The sequence below is a fragment of the Oncorhynchus keta genome, chromosome 3 (assembly GCF_023373465.1).
Source record: "Oncorhynchus keta strain PuntledgeMale-10-30-2019 chromosome 3, Oket_V2, whole genome shotgun sequence".
NCBI lineage: Eukaryota > Metazoa > Chordata > Actinopteri > Salmoniformes > Salmonidae > Oncorhynchus > Oncorhynchus keta.
The window spans coordinates 9,783,383-9,806,114 of NC_068423.1; the positions used below are offsets into that span (position 1 = coordinate 9,783,383).

Genomic DNA, 22,732 nt, shown 5'->3' on the forward strand with positions numbered 1-22,732 from the left:
TTGATGTCGGACGACAACAGAATGTTCATGATGTCACTCCGGCAACTGTATGTCAGCTCCTCATCTTGACATGTCGACAGACGTAGTATAAACCAGCCTTTAGTCTTGAAATCTTTGGTTGTTTAGTACACTACTATACCTCACATGTGAATTCTTAAAGAGATAGGTGGAGCAAAGGCTTAAGAGGGTGTAGACAAAGAAGAGCTCTCCAGTAGGTGTCCCAAAACATTTTAGGGCCATTTTCTCAAAAGTGGGGTTACAAGTTTATCAACTTTCAAAGCAGAATTACTTTCCCATTAGTTCCTCAACTGTAGTGTATTATATACCATGTTCTAGCTCTGAGTCTCTACTTTTATCCACTGTAAATACCCCAATTTCAAATTTTGCAACATAAGACCGAATCGAGGAGGTCGGTCACATTTCAAGAAAACTCCCCCCACATGCCCGTTGCTGCTATGCGTTATATTTATCAGTGTTTTCAGACTGGGAAGGACACATTTTGCAGAGAGTTGGAAGAGTTGGAAGAAAAACTTAATTATGCTTTGTCAGAAGTGTGCTCCATACACAAAATCGACATACATCAACATATTTTGATGTGGTTTTAAAAAAGCAAGCAAGGCAATTGATTGATTTGATGTGTAGTGAGGCTTCACTGATTTACACCGGTTCTCCCTCCCTATTTAGCTACTTTTTCTGCCATGAACTTCCCCAGGTGTACCCATATTAGGGAAGCCTGGTTCTCAACGAGGCTTGCTTAGTAGAAACCCAGCCCCTGGCCCTTAGACTCTAGGGGGATACAATACACATTTCTTGAGTAAAAAGACAGGTGCTGATGATAATACTGCCATCGTCGTTGAGACAGAGGCAGAGGACATGTATGTGTAGCCCATGTATCTGATGCTGTCTGGACAAAAAGAGTTTCGCTCACTCGGATGGTTTCTCCGGTGAGATAGTCTCAGCCACCTGTAAACTGAAGAATAATTGGCGGGTGTACAGTGAGCTGTTCGGATGTGGAAATATTTTGGTAACCTACTTTTTGAAGTGATTTGTTTGACAATCGGATGAAAGCATCATGACTGGTTGTGTTCAATGGCACATTAAAAGGTAATACATTTGTACAGTTAAATTGTGTCTTTACTAAAAAAAACATTTAAAAAATGTTCTAGGAGGAGCGTCGGGGATGGAGGAGGAGCTCAGACTGGCCTTTGCCTGTGGCCTCCAAATCACTAAGGGTAGCGCCATGCTCTTACACACTGAGTCAAACAGGACCATACATGTCAGTCATGCCAATTGTCTCCAAAGAAGCTGTCAAAACACAAATCTAACTTAATTAAATTCAGAGAAATGTCAAAGTCATGTCCCCTATGTGCAGGCTCGTACAGTGTTTCTCAACCTCTGGTCCACGGATGGACCCGGCGTCGAACCATGAGATGTTGCTGACCACCCCTGAGATGACATGCATTTGGTCAGTTCAACAGTGCTACTTTGATGTGGTGCCCCAAGGAGGAAGTCCCAAGGTTGTGAAACACTGGGCTAATACGCCTTGTTGTGCGCCAACCAAAGCATGTCAGTGCTCAGATCAAACAGTATTATAGTAAGAACACTTTGTTCTTGGTCAGTACAGAAGATTCAAGTTCATGGCAGAATACAGTTGAAAAATAGTTGAACTGAAAAATTGAAGAAGAAGAAGAAAATCTGTTAGATCCGTACATTTAGGTAACATTTGTTGTGCCCAAACTGTCTGTGTGGTATGCTGGGTAATGTATTCCGTATTAATGCAGTATTTACACTGACCTTCTGAAGGGAATGCTCCCCAAACACAACTAATGAGGGACTGTGCTCTGTCCAAATGTCACATTATTGCATGAGGAGGCACTGAGTGAAAACTGCACATCAATCCACACTTCACTATGGCCACGGTAGTGACTAAAGGAATACCTACGTGAGAATGCTGTTCATTGACTACAGCTCAGCGCTCAACACTATAGTGCTCTCAAAGCTCATTACTAAGCTAAGGATCCTGAACACCTCCCTCTGCAACTGGATCCTGGACTTTCTGACTGGCCGCCCACAGGTGGTGAGGGTAAGCAACAACACATCCGCCACGCTGACCCTCAACACGGGGGTCCCTCAAGGGTGCGTGCTTAGTCCCCTCCTGTACTACCTGTTCACCCACGACTGCGTTACCACACACAACTCCAACACCATCATTAAGTTTGCTGACGACACAACAGTGGTAGGCCTGATCACCGACTACGATGAGCCTTTAGGGAGGAGGTCAGAGACCTGGTAGTGTGGTGCCAGGACAACAATATCTCCTTCAACATGAGTAAGACAAAGGAGCTGATAATGGACTACAGGAAACGGAGGGCCGAGCATGCCCCCATTCACATCGAAGTGGAGTGGGTAGAGAGCTTCAAGTTACTCGGTGTCCACATCACTAAGGATCTATCATGGTCCAAACACACCAACACAGTCGCAAAGACGGCACGACAACGCCTCTTCCTCCTAAGGATGCCTAAAAAATTGGCCATGGGCCCTCGGATCCTCAAAAAGTTCTATAGCTGCACCATCAAGAGCATCTTGACTGGCTGCATCAACTCTTGGTATGGCAGCTCCCTGCCAAAAATTGTCAGACTCCATCCACCCAAGCCATAGACTGTTCTCTCTGCTACCGCACAGGAAGTCTGGAACCAAGAGGACAATGAAGAGCCAAAATACATCTAAGCAAGATTGCTAAATAGCTAATCTTCTGTGTCTGTTTGTGTTTTCAGAGAGGAGAAAGTGAGTGTGAGGAAAAAAATAATTATACTGTAGTTTATGTGTGTGTCTGTGTGTCTTTGTGAGTCTGTGTGGATGCGTGTGTGCGCATATATATGTTCATTTCATTTCAGTATGTGTGTGTGTGTGTGTGTGTGTGTGCATGTGTGAGAGAGAGCCAGGTGACATCTCCCTCTCAGGGACAGAGGTAAACACAGGCGGTGATGCCGTTGAAGTGGCTGCTGGGCAGAGCTCCCCAGCGCGATGTGTGTGCTGGCGGGATCAGACCCTCACAGCGAGGCTCCCATGGAGGCAACTCCCCTCGCTGCTTCTCCCAATGACCCCCCTTTGCCAGATAAGAAACCAGCGGAGGAAAATGAAATGACTTCTTCCCACATGCCAAGTGAGATGAGTTGGGAAAGCCCTGTCTCGATGCTCTCTCTCTCTTTCTTTCTTGCTTTCTTTCCCTCTCCGCTCTTTCCCTTTCTTTTTTCTCTCGCTCCCTCTCTCTTTCCATTTCTCTACTCATCTCTCTCTCCCTCAACCCCCTTCTTTTCCCTCTCTTACAAAACTCCAAGAAGGACCCAGACCATGTCTAAACCCTTTTACAGGATACACTGAGGATTTTAGCAGGCAGCTTTGGAGCTGATAGTGCAAAACAAGTGGTATTTGAAATCCTCCCAAGCCAAACGCTGCTGAATCTGCCAGCCAGGTAGTAAAACAATGTTTTAAAAAAGATGGCGTTTGCAGAGTGTTTGGCTTGAGATGAATTAGATGGGTCGCGGACATCCATCACAGCAGCGCTGTACCTCCAAGTCATAGTCAGCAAATCTGAAGGGCTGTGGCTTACAGAGGGTGGAGAGAAAAACATCCCAATGATTTAGAACCCATCAAATGTAGACACTGAAATCTGACCTGGGATCAGTTTATCAAAGGTAAAACTGAGTGTGGTTATGGAATGTAATTCAACTGGTGTGAGTGAATGACTATTGATCCTTTGATAATGAAAAACTTTTTAAAAAATCATATTACTCCACTGCTAGCCTCCCTACACTGTCAAGGCAAGGGCTGATTTCATGGCTTTACTGCTAACCTACAAAGCATTACATGGGCTTGCTCCTACCCATCTCTCTGATTTGGTCCTGCCGTACATACCTACACGTACGCTACGGTCACAAGACGCAGGCCTCCTAATAGTCCCTAGAATTTCTAAGCAAACAGCTGGAGGCAGGGCTTTCTCCTATAGAGCTCCATTTTTATGGAATGGTCTGCCTACCCATGTGAGAGATGCAAACTCAGTCCCAACCTTTCAGTCTTTACTGAAGACTCATCTCTTCAGTGGGTCATATGATTGAGTGTAGTCTGGCCCAGGAGTGTGAAGGTGAACGGAAAGGCTCTGGAGCAACGAACCGCCCTTAATGTCTCTGCCTGGCCGGTTCCCCTCTCTCCACTGGGATTTTCTGCCTCTAACCCTATTACAGAGGCTGAGTCACTGGCTTACTGGTGCTCTTTCATGCCGTCCCTAGGAGGGGTGCGACACTTGAGTGGTTTGAGTCACTGATGTGATCTTCCTGTCTGGGTTGGCGCCCCCCCTTGAGTTGTGCCGTGGCGGAGATCTTTGTGGGCTATACTCGGCCTTGTCTCAGGGTGGTAAGTTGGTGGTTGTAGATATCCCTCTAGTGGTGTGGGGGCTGTGCTTTGGTAAAGTGGGTGGGGTTATATCCTTCCTGTTTGACCCTGTCCGGGGGTATCATCGGATGAGGCCACAGTGTCTCCTGACCCCTCCTGTCTCAGCCTCCAGTATTTATGCTGCAGTAGTTTATGTGTTGGGGGGCTAGGGTCAGTTTGTTATATCTGGAGTACTTCTCCTGTCTTATCCGGTGTCCTGTGTGAATTTAAGTATGCTCTCTCTAATTCTCTCTCTTTCTCACACTCGGAGGACCTGAGCACTTGGACCATGCCTCAGGACTACCTGGCATGATGACTCCTTGCTGTCCCCAGTCCACCTGGCCATGCTGCTGCTCCAGTTTCAACTGTTTTGCCTGCGGCTATGGAATCCTGACCTGTTCACCGGACGTGCTACCTGTCCCAGATCTATTATTTGACCATGCTGGTCATTTATGACCATTTGAACATCTTGGCCATGTTCTGTTATAATCTCCACCCGGCACAGCCAGAAGAGGACTGGCCACCCCTCATAGCCTGGTTCCTCTCCAGATTTCTTCCTAGGTTTTGGCCTTTCTTGGGAGTTTTTCCTAGCCAACGTGCTTCAACACCTGCATTGCTTGCTGTTTGGGGTTTTAGGCTGGGTTTCTGTACAGCACTTTGAGATATCAGCTGATGTACGAAGGGCTTTATAAATACATTTGATTTGATATGAATGTGTTTCCATGTGTTTCTACTGGAGGTTTACAGTTGGTTTCCATCTATGCACCGCACACCATATTTTTGAGGTATAAATTGGGCCTTACGATAGATTTGGGATCAGATTTCTCTACCCTCAACCACATCGAGGGGAGGACCGGGACGAAAGTAACACTTTTAGTTTTTTCCCTAATCACCCAGAGACCGATAGATCTAGAGACATCATATTTTATGACAAACAACTTATATATGTCCCCTACCATTAGCAACTGTAATTTCAGTTCTTGTGTAAATTAAATGAAACAGACAGAGAAAATAACTACCGCAACGTTACTTTTGTACCTCAAATCAAATCGTATTTGTCACATGCGTCGAGTACAGCAAGTGTCGATCTTACCGGGAAATTCTTACTTACAAGCACTTAACCAACTAATGTTTAAGAAAATAAGAGTTAAGGAAATATTTACTAAACTAAAGTTTAAAAAAAGAAATACAAAGCAACACAATAACGAGGCTATATATAGGTACTGAGTCAATGTGTGGGGGTACATGTAAATTGAGGTAATTTAGGTAATATGTACATGTAGGTAGGGGTAAGGTGACTATGTGTAGATAAGAGAGTGAGTAGGGCAAGAAGGGCATTCTATGCCATCAAAAGGAACATAAAATTTGACATACCAATTAGGATCTGGCTAAAAAATACTTGAATCAGTTATAGAACCCATTGCCCTTTATGGTTGTGAGGTCTGGGGTCCGCTCACCAACCAAGAATTCACAAAATGGGACAAACACCAAATTGAGACGCTGCATGCAGAATTCTGCAAAAATATCCTCTGTGTACAACGTAGAACACCAAATAATGTACTCAGAGCAGAATTAGGCTGATACCCGCTAATTATCAAAATCCAGAAAAGAGACGTTAAATTCTACAACCACCTAAAAGGAAGCCAAACCTTCCATAACAAAGCCATCACCTACAGAGAGATGAACCTGGAGAAGAGTCCCCTAAGCAAGCTGGTCCTGGAGCTCTGTTCACAAACACAAATACACCCCACAGAGCCCCAGGACAGCAACACAATTAGACCCAATGAAAATCATGAGAAAACAAAAAGATAATTACTTGACACATTGGAAAGAATTAACAAAAAAACAGAGCCAACTAGAATGCTATTTGGGCCTAAATAGAGAGTACAGAGTGGCAGAATACCTGACCACTGTGACTGACCCGAAATTAAGGAAAGTTTTGACTATGTACAGACTCAGTGAGCATAGCTTTGCTATTGAGAAAGGCCGCCGTAGGCAGACCTGGCTCTCAAGAAAAGACAGGCTATGTGCACACTGCCCACAAACTGAGGTGGAAACTGAGCTGCACTTCCTAACCTCCTGCCCAATGTATGACCATGTTAGAGACACATATTTCCCTCAGATAACACAGATCCACAAAGGGTTTGAAAACAAACCCGATTTTGATAAACTCCCATATCTACTGGGTGAAATTCCAGTGTGGCATCATAGCAGCAAAAAATTGTGATCTGTTGCCACAAGAAAATGTCAACCAGTGAAGAACAAACACCAATGTAAACACAACCCATATTTATGCTTATTTATTTTCCCTTTTGTACGTTAACCATTTGTACATCATTACAACACCATATATACACATAATATGATTTGTAATGTCTTTATTCTTTTGGAACTTCTGTGAGTGTAATGTTTCCTGTTCATTTTTATTGTTTATTTCACTTTTGTATATTATCTACTTCACTTGCTTTGGCAATGTTAACATATGTTTCCCATGCCAATAAAGCCTGTTGAATTGAATTGAGTCGCAGCCGTGTTAAAAAAAAGGGAGGGGGGTAAAATGCAAATAGTCTGGGTAGCCATTGGATACATTTTTCACAAGTCTTGTGGCTTGGTGGTCTTATGGAAGCTGTTAAGGAAACTTTTGGACCTAGACTTGGCGCTCCGGTACCGCTTGCCATGCGGTAGCAGAGAGAACAGTCAATGACTTGGGAGACGAGAGACCTTCACAAATTTTGGGGCCTTCCTCTGACACAGCCTAGTATAGAGGTCAGGGATAGCAGGAAGCTTGACCCCAGTTATGTACTGGGTCGTACGCACTACCCTCTGCAGTGCCTTACGGTCGGATGCCGAGCAGTTTACCAGGCGGTGATGCAGCCGGTCAGGATGCTTTCAATGGTGCAGCTGTATAACTTTTGGAGGATCTGGGGACCTATGTCCAATCTTTTCAGTCTCCTGGGGGGGAATAGGTGTTGTCGTGCCCTCTTCACAACTGTTTTGGTGTGTTTGGACAATGATAGTTTGTTGGTGATTTGGACACCAAGGAACTTGAAGCTCTCAACCCGCTCCACTTCAGCCCCGTCGATGTTAATGGGGGTCTGTTCGTCCCACACTGCCAAGTCTCTGACCTCCTCCCTATAAGTGGTCTCATCATTGTCGGTGATCAGGCCTACCACTGTTGTGTCGTCAGAAAACTTAATGATGGTGTTGGATTCGTGCTTGGCCACGCAGTCGTGGGTGAACAGGGAGTACAGGAGGGGACTAAGCATGCACCCCTGAGGGTGCCACCGTGTTGAAGATCAGTGTGGTAGATGTGTTGTTGCCTACCCTTACCACCTGGGGTCGGCCCGTCAGCAAGTCCAGGATAAAGTTGCAGAGGGAGGTGTTTAGTCCCAGGGTCCTTAGCTTAGTGATGAGCTTTACGGGCACTATGGTGTTGAACGCTGAGCTGTCGTCCAAGAACAGCATTCTCACATAGATGTTCCTTTTTTCCAGGTGGTTAAGGGCAGTGTGAATTGCAATTGAGATTGCGTCATCTATGGATCTGTTGGGATGGTATTCAAATTTGTGTGGGTCTAGAGTTTCCAGAATGATGGTGTTGATGTTTGTTTTATTTATTACAGACTCGGTCAGGGAGAGGTTGAAAATGTCAGTGAAGACACTTTCCAGTTGGTCAGCGCATGCTCGGAGTTTAAAGATCTTGCTCATGTCACGCCTTGGTCTTAGTATTTTGTGTTTTCTTTATATATTTGGTCAGGCCAGGGTGTGACATGGGTTATTGTGGTGTGTTTTTTGTCTTGGGGTTTTGTGGGGCGTCGACGTAGTCTATGGCTGCCTGAGGCGGTTCTCAATCAGAGTCAGGTGATTCTCGTTGTCTCTGATTGGGAACCATATTTAGGCAGCCATATTCTGTGAGTGTTTTCGTGGGTGATTGTTCCTGTCTCTGTGTTAGTGTTCACCAGATAGGCTGTAATAGGTTTTCGCGTTTCGTTTGTTGTTTTTGTATATTAAGTTATTTCATGTATCGTTCAAATTATCATTAAAGAACATGAGTAACCACCACGCCGCATTTTGGTCCGACTCTCTTTCTACAGACGAACGCCGTTACAGCTCACATCGGCTACGGAGAGCGTGATCACACGGTCGTCCAGAACAGCTGTTGTTCTCATGCATGCTTCACTGTTGCTTGCCTCAAAGTGAGCATGAAAGGCATTTTGCCCGTCTGGTAGGCTCACGTCACTGGGCAGCTCGTGGATTGGTTGTCCGTAATAGTTTGCAAGCCCTGCCCCATCTGACGAGTGACAGAGCCGGTGTAGTAGAATTCTATCTTCGTCCTGTATTGACGCTTTGCCTGTTTGATGGTTCGTCTGAGGGCATAGCAGGATTTTTTTTTATAAGCATACGGATTAGTGTCCTGCTCCGAGAAAGCGGCAGCTCTAGCCTTTAGTTCGATGCGATGTTGCCTGTAATCCATGGCTTCTGGTTGGGATATGTACATACGATCACTGAGGGGGCGACGTCATCGATGCACTTATTGATGAAGCCGGTGATTGAGATGGTATACTCCTCAGTGCCAGAGGCGCAACTTTAGATTTACAAATGGGGGGAGATATCTTGGTGGGGGGTCTGGGGGTCCTCCCATGTTTGGGGGCATCTAAAGCTAAATTCCTGTATTTCTACACAATATAACATGGCCATTCTCGCCGTCTCTATGTAGAACAACATAAAATAGGCAAAAAATGCCCAGTCATCAAGCTGGATAAGAGATCACTATTAATATGTTTAAGTGATTGATAAGACTGAACTAGATAAATGATCATTCAATAATCAATATTGTGTTGCACCTTTAACCAATAGCCTAACAAATGAACAACTTTTACAAATAATGTACAAAGACTTTTGATTTTCTTTATTAAGACATCCTCTACATCAAATTTCAGCCAGTCCGCCCAGCCAGCCCGAGATGCCTGCATGCCCAACCCCCACCAGTCTAGTCAATAACTCAACACTCTCCTCAACAAAACGTTGTCTGCATGCCCAAACCCCACCATCTTTTTTTTTATGTCTCAAGGAAAGATTTGGAAAACAAAAGTTTTATAAAAACACATACACCTACACATGAACACACAGAAACAGTACACCCCCCCATATAATTCATATCATAGGCCTAATAGTACTGTAGAACTATTTTTATCTGCACACAATATAGCTGGGTGACCCAGTCCTGCCCCCAGGGGTCCACGGACCTGCATAGCTTTAGGATCTTAGTGAAACCTTCATTATTCGTTTCAGGTGTGTTAGGCCAAGGCCAGATTGACAAAGCATTTTCAACAAAACATACAGTATTTGCATATGTTATGGTCTTGTGAAGGCTGGCTGAATTCTGCCAAAGAGTCTGTTATTCTATGTCAGCATGTCTCCAGATTATCCCCCAGGGCTGGGACTGAGCAGCCCAGCAGCTCGGGATTGCCGAAATAGTTATCTACCCTGACGTGGGCATTTTTTCAATACAAACTCCTTTTTGTCGTACTGTATTCCATATAAAGCATCAAAACCTTATGAAAGTTGCACAGTACACCGTTAATCTTGTAATAAATCAAATCTAGTGACACATAACTTGACATTTCTCCCATCCATTGTGGGAGGATAACCAACCTTCCAATTAATGGCAATGCATTCCTTAGTCATTATAAATGCTAGGTTTCTTCTGATAACAGTCTCCAGTATCAACATTACTAAGCAAACAAAAACAGGGAGACAGGATAATCTGTATGTTCCCTTTTGTGTTTTACACCTCTAGCAGAATAGTTACATTTCTGTGTGCATGATATTCAGTTTTACTGGCATATAGTACGTTCTTTGGATGGTTTTAAAGATGCAGTAATACATGTCTGAGATTATATGAACATGACTGGGTATTCTAACATATCTGTATCCATTCATCATCAATAGCTTCTCCCAGGTCTTCTTCACATTTTTGTTAAACATACTTTGTGTCATCGGGAAAAGCCTCTATTTGTCAGACTGCCTTAAAATAGTTCCAATCTTTGAAGCTTCTTTGCATGTCCAGTGTTTGCTGCACAGAGAGAATAAAGTGTTGTATCTGCAAAAATTCAACTCATCTCCATCACTGACTGGTCTTCCCTGGCTGTCTGACCCTGGTGAGACCCCTGTCACCATCTGATCCTGCTCAGATGAGGCGTGACAAAGAATTACATTGGTGCACGTTTATACATTATATTATCTGTGAATAGAATCAATGGTTAAACAATTGAAATGACCATTATTCCCAGATTGTAGCCTACCCCTCAATTCAAGATCAAACTGAGTATCCATTCACTGATTGTTATAATACACTGCAAAATTCACCTGAGCTTTGTAGGCTGGTCTTCCCTGACTGTCTGACCCTGCAGGGACACCTGTCACCATCTGATCCTGCTAAGACATGATGAGCATTATGTTGTGTACTGACTGTGCACCATGACAGTGATGCCCGTAGAGCTGTTTATACCGTGTCAGTGTGAAAAGTAGGGAATTAGCTAGGGAAACTGACAGATCAATAATGTTACATCGCTATACTGACTAATAAAACTCACTGCACTGACACGGTAGAAACCCTCATTGCACTGACAAAAATGTCAGAATATCGGTCTTCAATCATTTGGTCTCTAGTTTCATCATTTGATTCAGGCCTAAAATAATAGCTGAAGTTAGTGAGCTAGCTAGCTAACTACATTTAGCCAACTTTTGGCTAGCTCTGCTAGTTAATGGTACATCATCAAATGTACTTCAGTTGAAACCGGACAAAACAACTGCTACAAAACATTTCTATACACGCACAACAGCTGTTAGATACTGCTCCCTGACAGATAGCTAGAGGCTTGCTAGAGGTGAACTTGCTGTGGTAGCTGCTAGCAAGCTAACTAGCTGCTAGTACAGCTCATTTACTTCAGTCGAGAGAGGATGAAACATTATCTAACTTAAAATGTCAGTTACACTACTAGCTCAGCTTACCTTGCCAGCTAGATCAGTCAACTAAAGAGTAGCCAGTTTCTGTTCTCCCTGCTTTTACAACTCAGAGAAAAAACGCAACACAGACAGCAACCGCCTCTGTTCATCTATCCCGTGTTGGTCCCATACGCCAGCCTTTCAGAAGCTTTACCTTCACACAACCTGTCCGCACAGTGGGGTCTGTGCTGTCCTAAATCCAGCCGGCTCAAACCGGAAAACAGCCTACCCAACCGCTCCCCTGAGGCATCCGCATGGTCCTAAAGCACACCAGAGTTTTGTATCACAGTGCCATGATAAAACTGGGGGGGACAAAAATGCAATTTCAGAATGTGTGTGTGGGGGGGGGTCATGTCCTCCCCGTCCTCAGTGAAAGTTGTGCAACTACTCAATGCAATCGGATGAATCCCATAACATATCCCAGTCTGTGCTAGAAAAACACTCCTGTAGCTTAGCATCCGTGTCATCTGACCACTTCCGTGTTGAGCAAGTCACTGGCACTTCCGCTTTAGTGAGTCACTGGTACTTCCTGCAAGCCTATCAGTCAGATGGAGGGCAAGGGAGAGCTTTGTACACGTCTCTATGTGCGGAGTAAAGTTGGTCTAGAGTTTTTCCTCTGGTTGCACACGGGACATGCTGGTAGAAATGAGGTAAAACGTTTGCCTGTATTAAAGTCCCCAGCCACTTGTTTGTTTATGGCCTTATACTGGTCTTAGTGCCAGCATCGTTTTTTGGTGGTAAATAGATGAATATAGATGAAAAATATAGATGAAAATTCTCTTAGTAGATAGTGTGGTCTACAGCTTATCATAAGGTACTCTACCTCAAGCGAGCAAAACCTCAAGACTTTCTCAATATTAGACATCACGCACAAGCTGTTATTTACAAATAGACATAGATCACCACCCCTTGTCTTATCTTACCGGAGGTAGCTGTTCGGTCTTGCCGATGAAAGGAAAACTCAGCCAAGTGTATATTATCCATGTCGCTGTTCAGCCATGACTCATGAAACATAAGATATCATAGTTTTTAATGTCCCGTTATAGGATAGTCTCGAACAGAGCTCATCCAGTTTATTCTCCAGTGATTGCACATTGGCCAATAGAATTCTCACAAGGCACCTGGATATACGGCCCCTGTATCTCCGTTTCCTCTTTATGCGGAAAAACAAAGATTTGGGCCTGGTCCGGGAGCAGCAGTATATCTTTGCGTCAGACTCAATAAAGAGTGAGGTGAGTAATCGCTGTTCTGATATCCAGAAGCTCTTTTCGGTCATAAGAAACGGTAGAAGAAACAATATGTACAAAGTAATTTACAAACAATGCGTAAAAACACAGAAAATAGCACAATTGGTTACGAGCCCGTATAACTGCAGCCATCGTCTCCAGAGCCATTATCCATCACCCATTATCCATCACCCGCTGCAGGGGCCGGAGATACACAGCCTTCAGATGGAAGTAACAGCTGGCGAGAAGTGCACAATATCGGTGTTATCTCCATGTTTCTGGTTTGTAATGCTTGTTACTTTCAACAAATACACTATCAGCCATAATTTCACGTTTGTGTCGATTTCATGCTATAGGTTAGAAATGTATGAAAATGAACCATGCGTCAACATCGCAATGTTGTGCACCACCATATTTTGCCTTACAATATTACGTTGGCCTCAAATAGATCACATAATAGCTATATTAACCATCATTTTCACATCTCACGTTAATGGGAATGTAGTAGGATATGTCTTTCCCCATTTTCAATTAGGATTATCCCGAAGCTGTGCACCAGAAGAGGAAAGAATTTATTCCAGTCATGAAAGCTGGCAGAGCGTGTGGGGACATTGCTTACATCCCCTATGACAGGCTCATTGTCCACCCTCCCTCCTAAACGCATTGAAAAGATGCCAAGCCTATAGGTTCGCAGCTTCAACAACGCAGCACACACACCAACTGATTAATGGACTGCTGAATTTTTTTTCTTCTCTTGCTTTATTTTCTCTTTTCCATATTACGTCTATCTCTGATAAGCTACCCAGGAAAGGGCTGAAAATAGCTCATATGAATTTATGTAGCCTTAGAAATAAGGTTAAGGAAATCAATAACTTGCTAACATCAGATAACATTAATATATTAGCCATTTCTGAGACTCACTTAGATAATTCCTTTGATGATACAGCAGTAGCAATACAAGGATATAATGTCTATACAAGAGACAGGGATGCTTATGGGGGAGGTGTTGCTGTATATATTCAGAGTCATATCTCTATCATTCTTAGAGAAGATTTCATGTCAGGTGTTATTGAAGTGTTGTGGTTGCAGGTTCACCTGCCTCATCTAAAGCCTATTCATTTCGGGTGTTACTATAGGCCACCGGGTGCTAACAGTCAGTATCTAAATAATGTGTGTGAAATGCTTGATTCTAGAGGTCGACCGATTATGATTTTTCAACGCTGATACCGATTATCAGAGGACAAAAAAAAACAGATTTTTATTTATTTATTTGTAATAATGACAATTACAACAATACTGGATGAACACGTATTTTAACTTAATATAATAAATCAATAAAAATCCATGTAGCCTCAAGTAAATAATGAAACATGTTCAATTTGGTTTAAATAATGCAAAAACAAAGTGTTGGAGAAGTAAAAGTGCAATATGTGCCATGTAAAAAAAGCTAACGTTTGAGTTCTTTGCTCAGAACATGAGAACATATGAAAGTTGGTGGTTCCATTTAACATGAGACTTCAATATTCCAAGGTAAGAGGTTTTAGGTTGTAGTTAATATAGTATTTATAGGACTATTTCTCTCTATACCATTTGTATTTCATATACCTTTGACTATTGGATGTTCTTATAGGCACTTTAGTATTGCCAGTCTAACAGTATAGCTTCCATCCCTCTCCTCGCCCCTACCTGGGCTTGAACCAGGAACACCTCGACAACAGCCACACTCGAAGCAGCGTTACCCATCGACCGAAGGGCGTCTCTGGAGGCTCCGGATGGAAGGGCGTCTCTGGAGGCTCCGGACCGAAGGGCGTCTCTGGAGGCTCCGAACTGGGCGTAGGCACAGGACTCACCAGGTTGGGGAGACATACCAGAGGCCTCTTCCTTGGCCGAGGCACCGGATACACTCGGCCGTGGAGGCGCACTGGCGGTCTCGAGCGCAGAGCTGACACCACCCGTTCTGGCTGGATGCCCACTTCCACCCGGCAAGTGCGGCACGCTGGCACCGAGCACACCGGCCTGTGAATGCTCGGCCGAGACACAGTGCGCCTCACCCCATAGCCCGGGGCCTGACCAGTCACCTGCTCGCCACGGTAAGCACGGGGAGTGGGCTCAGGTCTCCAACCTGACTCCACCAAGCTGCCTCTCGGGCTTCCTTGCCAGCCGTGTTCCCTCATAACGCTGGTTCCCTTTTCCTGCTGCCTCCGCTCTCCTGGCTGCCTCCACCTGTTCCCATGGGAGGCGATCCCTTCCAGCCAGGATCTCCTCCCATGTGTAGGATCCCTTGCCATCCAGGATGTCCTCCCATGTCCAGTCCTCTGTTCCACGCTGCTTGGTCCTTTGGTGGTTGGTAATTCTGTAACGGTATTCGTATGAAGTAGGAGACCAAAGTGCAGCGTGGTAAGTGTTCATACTTTATTTCTACTGAACACTAGATAACCAAAATAACAAAGTAAATGAACGAAAACCGAAACAGTCCTGTCAGTTGCAGAAACACAAAACAGAAAACAACTCCCCAGAAAGTATGGTTCCCAATCAGAGACAACGATAGTCAGCTGATTGAGAACCATACATGGCCAAAACAAAGAAATACAAAAACACAGAAAAAAGAACATAGAATGCCCACCCAAATCACACCCTGACCAAACCAAAATAGAGACATAAAAAGCTCTAGGGTCAGGCGGTGACACTGACAAGGTAAAAATCTGTAGTTCTGCCCCTGAACAAGGCAGTTAACCCACCATTCCTAGGCCGTCATTGAAAATAAGAATATGTTCTTAACTGACTTGCCTAGTAAAATAAAGGTATAAAACAAAAACAAAACAAAAAAATATCGGCAAAATCGGCGCCCAAAAATACAGATTTCCGATTGTTATGAAAACTTGAAATCGGCCCTAAATAATCGGCCATTCCAATTAATCGGTCGACCTCTACTTGATAGTGTATGTGATGTAAATGGAGAGGTCTACTTTTTAGGGAACCTGAATATTGACTGGTTTTCATCAAGCTGTCCGCTGCTCAAGAGGAAGTTTCTCACTGTAACCAGTGCCTGTAATCTGGTTCAGGTTATTAATCATCCTACCAGGGTGTTTACAAACATAACAGGAACATGATCCTCCACATGTATTAATCACATTTTTACTTTGCTCTAAAGCTGTATCCGTACCCATTGGATGCAGTGATTGAAATATAGTGGCTATATCCAGGAAAGCCAAAGTTCCCTAAGCTGGGCCTTAACAGATCATACCAAAACTTTAGCTGTGACTCTTATGTGGATGATGTTAAAAATATTTGTTGGTCTGATGTAATTAATAAGGAGCATCCAGACACTGCACTTGATGAATTTATTAAATTGCTTCTTCCAATTATTGATAAACATCCACCAAAACTGAGTGTTAGAACTGTTAAGGCTCCACAGATTGATGAGGAATTGAAAAAACTGTATGGAATCAAGAAGGTAGAAATAAAAACACTACAAACAGAGGATATAGAAGGCTCAGTATGTTGGTATGTATGGGTGTATATGTGGGGGGAGTGCGGGTGTGTTGGAAGAAGGAGTGCCCGTGTGTTTTGTGTGATTGTAAAAATGTGATGAATTAAGTGAGCAGGAGTTGTGTTGTGGCAGGACTTGTGACAGAGCGAGAGTCTATACTTTTTCACAGATATGGGATACCCATTTAAAAATACAAAAAATGTAGTTGGTTTATTTTTTGTCCTATCATGATGGAACGGTGCCAACCCTATATCCTAGACGCCCACCGGAGCGACCCACCCACTAGAGAAGTCAATTTTATAGGCCTACTGCAAGTAGCCGACGCAGCCAAGACAGAAAGGTGAATGTGGTCAGAGACCCACTAAAGCAGCATCGCCCCCTCAAAAGTCTGGCAGGGTTGGTCCAAAAGCCAAAGCCCCCGAATGGGTGAGCAAAAAGACAAGGTTTTTATTAAAGCTGCTAATGAGAACTTTGATGACTTCGTACTTAGCCAGTGGGAATTTCGGTGGAGTATCCCCACCCAGGTAGTGTCAGTGCTGGCAACACTAGCTGCAGTAAACCATGGGGAGGGAGTCACACTGGAACAATCAGAGAGGGGGAAAATTATTGTGTACCTGGCGGCACAGAATAATCTAACGGTCTGACTGCACAGAGGTGCTTGGGAAAATGGGTCACAATGGGGAACCTGTGTGTGTGTGTGTGTGTGTGTGTGTGTGTGTGTGTGTGTGTGTGTGTGTGTGTGTGTGTGTGTGTGTGTGTGTGTGTGTGTGTGTGTGTGTGTGTGTGTGTGTGTGTGTGTGTGTGTGTGTGTGTGTGTGTGTGTGTGTGTGTTTATGTGTGTGTGTGTGTGTGTGTGTGTGTGTGTGTGTGTGTGTGTGTGGTGTGTGTGTGTGTGTGTGTGTGTGTGTTGGGGGGGGGGAGTATCCGAGCTCCATCAGCTAGGACTAGATATTGGTTATTCAAATTTTCCCATTCCTGCTCATTTTGGCATGCCTTCTGAAACAACCAATCTGTATACGCATTCACACATCAAGTATTCTCTTGACTTGGGCTCGGGGATGGAACAACTGTTGAACCTCTGAGCTTGTTGTTGTTGTTGTTGTTGTGTGTGTGTGTGTGTGTGTGTGTTGCTAGAGCTGTTGCCAGAGAATTGAATGCTCATTTCTCTACCATAAGCCACTTCCAATGTAATTTTAGAGAATTTGGCAGTACGTCCAACTGACCTCACAACCGCACACAACGTGTATGGCGTCTTGTGGGCGAGCAGTTTGCTGAAGTGTGCTCCATGATGGCGGTGGAGTTATGATTTTGGGCAGAGATACTGTGATGAGATCCTGAGGCCCATTGTCGTGCCATTCATCCACTTCCATCACCTCATATTTCAGCATGATAATGCACAGCCCTATATCACAAGGATCTATACACAATTCCTGGAAGATGAAAATGTCCCAGTTCTTCCATGGCCTGCATACTCACCAGATATGTCACCCATTGAGCATGTTTGGGATGCTCTGGTTCGATGTGTACAACAGCGTGTTCCAGTTCCCGCAAATATTCAGCAACTTCGCACAGCCATTGAAGAGAAGTGGGACAACATTGCACAGGCCAGAATCAACAGCCTGATCAACACTATGCCAAGGAGATGTGTCGCGCCGCACGAGGCAAATGGTGGTCACATCAGATGAGTCCCGGTCAGCGCCGTTTAAGATGAGGAAGGACATTTTTTTTTTCATGAGCATGGCCTTATTTCTATTACAGCATATTGGATGACTCTCATTCATATTCCATTCACCCAGTTCAATATAACAGCGATAGGTTTAGGCTACTGTAACAGGGTTGAAATAGACATCCTTAGTAGTATGACTTTTGTCATAATTAAGCAGCCAGGTTATGTATATGTATGTATAGTTGTATAGCCACTTGCTCTATTATTTGAATAACTGCATCGGCATATATATATATGCGTATGATCACACAGCATCCAGTCAAAGGGTTGTTAACTCTACTGGATCAGTGTCCTGAAATCAGGACAGTTGCTGCTCAATATGTGATATATCACTAGAATGGCGTTGTAAACAAAAGCTAACAAAGACACATCTTATATGGTCAGAAAGCTTAAATGATTGTTAATGTGTCTGCAGTGTCTAATTTACAGTAGCTATTACAGCGGGGGAAAAATACCACGCTGTTGTTTGAGGAGAGTGCACAACAACAAAACACTTTTATCACAGCAACTGGTTTAATACATTCACCTCTGACGGTATATAATGTACTTACATTCAGTAATATTGCTCTGATTTGTCATCCTGAGGGTCCCAAATATAGCACAGTTATGTTTGATAAAATACATTTCTATATGCTAACGCAACCCTTTTGTTCAGGGACACATTATTCCACTTCCGTTGGTCACATGTCTGTGGAACTTGTTCAGTTTGTCTCAGTTGTTGAATCTTGTTATGTTCATAGAAATATTTACACATGTTAAGTTTGCTGAAAATAAAAGCAGTTGACAGTGAGAGGACGTTTCTTTTTTTGCTGAGTTTAGATATGTGCTCACCCCCCTGCTAAAATAAAGGTTCAATAAGATATGTAACAGTAAACTTGTGTTCTAGCTGACTTATGCTAAAGGCTAGCTACAGTGGCTTGCGAAAGTATTCACCCCCTTGGCATTGTTCCTATTTTGTTGCCTTACAACCTGGAATTAAAATAGATTTTTGGGTGGTTTGTATCACTTGCTTTACACAACATGCGTACCACTTTCAAGATGCAACATTATTTATTGTGAAACAAACAAGAAATAAGACAAAAAAAATAGAAAACTTGAGCATGCATAACTATTCACCCCACCATAGTCAACACTTTGTAGAGCCACCTTTTGCAGCAATTGCAATTGCAAGTCTATTGGGGTATATCTCTATAAGCTTGGCACATCTAGTCACTGGGATTTTTGCCCATTCCTCAAGGCAAAACTTCTCCAGCTCCTTCAAGTTGAATGGGTTCCACTGTTGTACAACAATCTTTAAGTCATACCACAGATTCTCAATTGGATTGAGGTCTGGGCTTTGACTAAGCCATTCCAAGACATTTAAATGTTTCCCCTTAAACCAGGCAAGTGTTGCTTTAGCAGTATGCTGAGGGTCAGTCTCAAATCTCTGGAAGATTGAAACCGGTTTCCCTCAAGAATTTCCCTGTATTTAGCACCATCCATCATTCCTTCAATTCTGACTGTCGCCATTGGCGTCAACTAATTGAGATCCTAATAAATCTAAATAAAAAAATGACTATTCATGCTTAGCCCTACCAATCAGATGCTCTCCAGCTGTCCTAGTCATGCACTCTCCTTGTGTCTTGAAAGAATAAACATTTGTATTCTCTTCACAAATGGCAAACACATCATGCTTATCACATTTCTATGGCTTGACACAAGGTAATTGAACCCCAGAATCATAAAAATATATATTTTTAACCACTAATCTGTCGATAGAAGCTCACGTGAGAAGCAGACTAATTAATTTCCTGGCTGCTAGAATTCTAATAGTTTGCATAAACAAGCAATCCATAGTGTATTGAATCATTGTACCATCGAAACCGCTGTTAAATATCTTTTCAATAACAAAAAATATTGTATTTTCAGCTGTTTGACGCTTTTGTGCAAAACCGAAAATAAAAGACGCAAAAAACTAAACATAAGAATGGGAAGCATAGACTTGCTTTCAATGAGAATGACAGATATACAGTGGGGCAAAAAAGTATTTAGTCAGCCAGATCTCAACCCAATAGAAAATCTTTGGAGGGAGTTGAAAGTCCGTGTTGCCCAGCAACAGCCCCAAAACATCACTGCTCTAGAGGAGATCTGCATGGAGGAATGAGCCAAAATACCAGCAACAGTGTGTGAAAACCTTGTGAAAACTTACAGAAAATGTTTGACCTCCGTCATTCCCAACAAAGGGTATATAACAAAGTATTAAGATAAACTTTTGTTATTGACCAAATACGTATTTTCCACCATCATTTGCAAATAAATTCATAAAAAATCCTACAATGTGATTTAATGGATTTTTTCCCCTCATTTTGTCTGTCATAGTTGAAGTGTACCTATGATGACAATTACAGGCCTTTCTCATCTTTTTAAGTGGGAGAACTTGCACAATTGGTGGCTGACTAAATATTTTTTTGCCCCACTGTATAAACTCACATTTCTGTGAATTTGGTCAGGTTTCCCAAAGACTTACATGTTGGAGCTTTAACATTGTGTTACTTTCTTCCCTCCCGTCTCTCCTGTAACTTCTCACAGGCTAACATCCAAGAATAGCTAACATGGGTTAAGAAAATGACATATGTATGGAACCTTAAACAACTAAACACAACTCTAAAAACATGTCTGGGTCTGTTTTTTTCCGTACATCGCTCAAAACCACTTTTTGTTGATACCTGGGCTAAACATGTTCGGACTGGTTTGTTTTATTGCAGGGAGCTCATCCACTGCATTAGGCACGTGCTGAGTTCACTCCGTCATTTTAGCTTCCGTGTCATCTGAGAAAATGGGAGTGTTACTTTCATCTTGGTTCTCCCCTACTTCTACTCCCACAAATAGTCACACAAAAAGTTTTGTTTTGTGATTGATATGTCCTCTATTGTCTGGACTGTTTCACAACAAGTTACCTCATTGGGGGGGAAAATGTAGTTTTGTATTTTAATGTTAAAGTTGTTTGGGTTTGACTCTCCATCTCTGCTTGTCCACATAACCACCATTAAGACATAGTCCGAGTCAATATTCACGTAACAATAAGGAATTCCCCTCAGCCACTCCGAAAAATTGGGGAAAACATACATTAATTCCCATTGACCCTCATTGTAAAAGAGCCAACATCGTCATAGATTTTTTTATGCCTTACATAAATAACAAAACATGCCGAAAAGCTGCTGTGTTGTTCAATGTACATGTAACCAGGACACAAATCCTGACCTACGGTTTGCAATGATCCCACGTAAGGATATAGACCCTGCGAGAAGAAGCCCTGTGGCTTCAGGCTATTCGGCATGGGAGAGTGGGAAATTGAGATCATGTGTGCATGGAAAACATTTAATCACAGGTAAGACATTTAACTTGTTTAGTATAGTCCGTTGTAACTCCACTGCCTACTTGGAGCCACTGCTCCAAAACCCCCATAAAAAAAGCCAGACTACGGTTTGCACCTGCCCATGGGGACAAAGATCGTACTTTTTGGAGAAATGTCCTCTGGTCTGATGAAACAAAAATAGAACTGTTTGGCCATAATGACCATCGTTATTTTTGAAGGGAAAAGGGGGAGGCTTGCAAGCCGAAGAATACCATCCCAACTGTGAAGCACGTGGGTGGCAGCATCAAGTTGTAAGGGTGCTTTGCTGTAGGAGGGACTGGTGCACTTCACAAAATAGATGGTATCATGAAGAGGAAAATTATGTGGATATTGATATTGATATTGATATATTGATATTGAAGCAACACCTCAAGACATCAGTCAGGAAGTTAAAGCTTGGTCGCAAATGGGTCTTCCAAATGGACAATGACCCCAAGCATACTTCCAAAGTTGTGGCAAAATGGCTCAAGGACAACAAAGTCAAGTTTTTGGAGTGGCCATCAAAAAGCCCTGACCTCAATCCTATAGAAAATGTGTGGGCAGAACTGAAAAAGCGTGTGCGAGCAAGGAGGCCTACAAACCTGACTCAGTTACACCAGCTCTGTCAGGAGGAATGGGCCAAAATTCACCCAACTTATTCTGGACAGGTTGTGGAATGCTACCTGAAACGTTTGACCCAAGTTAAACAATTTAAAGGCATTGCTACCAAATGCTAATTGAGTGTATGTAAACTTCTGACACACTGGGAATGTGATGAAAGAAAGAAAAGCTGAAATAAATCATTCTCTCCACTATTATTCTGACATTTCACATTTTCAAAAATAAAGAGGTGATCCTAACTGACCTAAGACAGGGAATTTTTACTCTAATTAAATATCAGGAATCGTGAAAAACTGAGTTTAAATGTATTTGGCTAAAATGTAAACTTCTGACTTCAACTGAACATATATTTTATAAATGTTTTTTTAAATTTTTAATCCCAATGTATCGTGTAGTAAATCTTAACAAAAAGACTCCATGCAACTATGCAACTATCCATTTCAATAGAACGTCACTGCAACAACTGTTTGAGAGCACTCTCGTCTGAGTGTGCCAGAGTGCAAAATAACTGATGAATTTACCAACTATCAACACCGTTGAATGTGGCCGGTGTCAGTAAACGTTGGGAGATAAACGTAATTCAATTGTTGCGAGGAGCACAGTTACAGTCACGAAACTCTCTGGATAACATGAAAACAACCTAACCGGATCTGCTATGAAGCATTCATCCATGTATCCGGGTAAGAGTCTAGCTACATTTTCAGATATTATAGGTTTCTAATTTGATCAGAAAGTTGTTATCATTGTAAGTTAAAGCTTACTGTTAGCTAGCTGGCGTTAGACGTCTCACTAGCTAACATGACGTTTATTATCTGTGTGTAGTAATGTTCTCAGAATGCCATTTCGCATTGCTAGTTATAGCT

General features: G+C 42.9%; 1 protein-coding gene and 1 long non-coding RNA gene across 5 annotated transcripts in view; both read right to left on the bottom strand.

The window, feature by feature from the left end:
* Positions 1-22,732, bottom strand: part of LOC118365752 (ankyrin repeat and fibronectin type-III domain-containing protein 1) — a 287,901-nt gene that overhangs the window by 208,879 nt on the left and 56,290 nt on the right. The window lies entirely within an intron of this gene.
* Positions 9,900-11,613, bottom strand: LOC127914011 (uncharacterized). The gene is made up of 3 exons (XR_008087596.1): positions 11,440-11,613; positions 10,795-10,860; positions 9,900-10,611 (listed from the first exon to the last, which is right to left on the bottom strand). It is a non-coding gene; the product is annotated as an uncharacterized LOC127914011 (long non-coding RNA).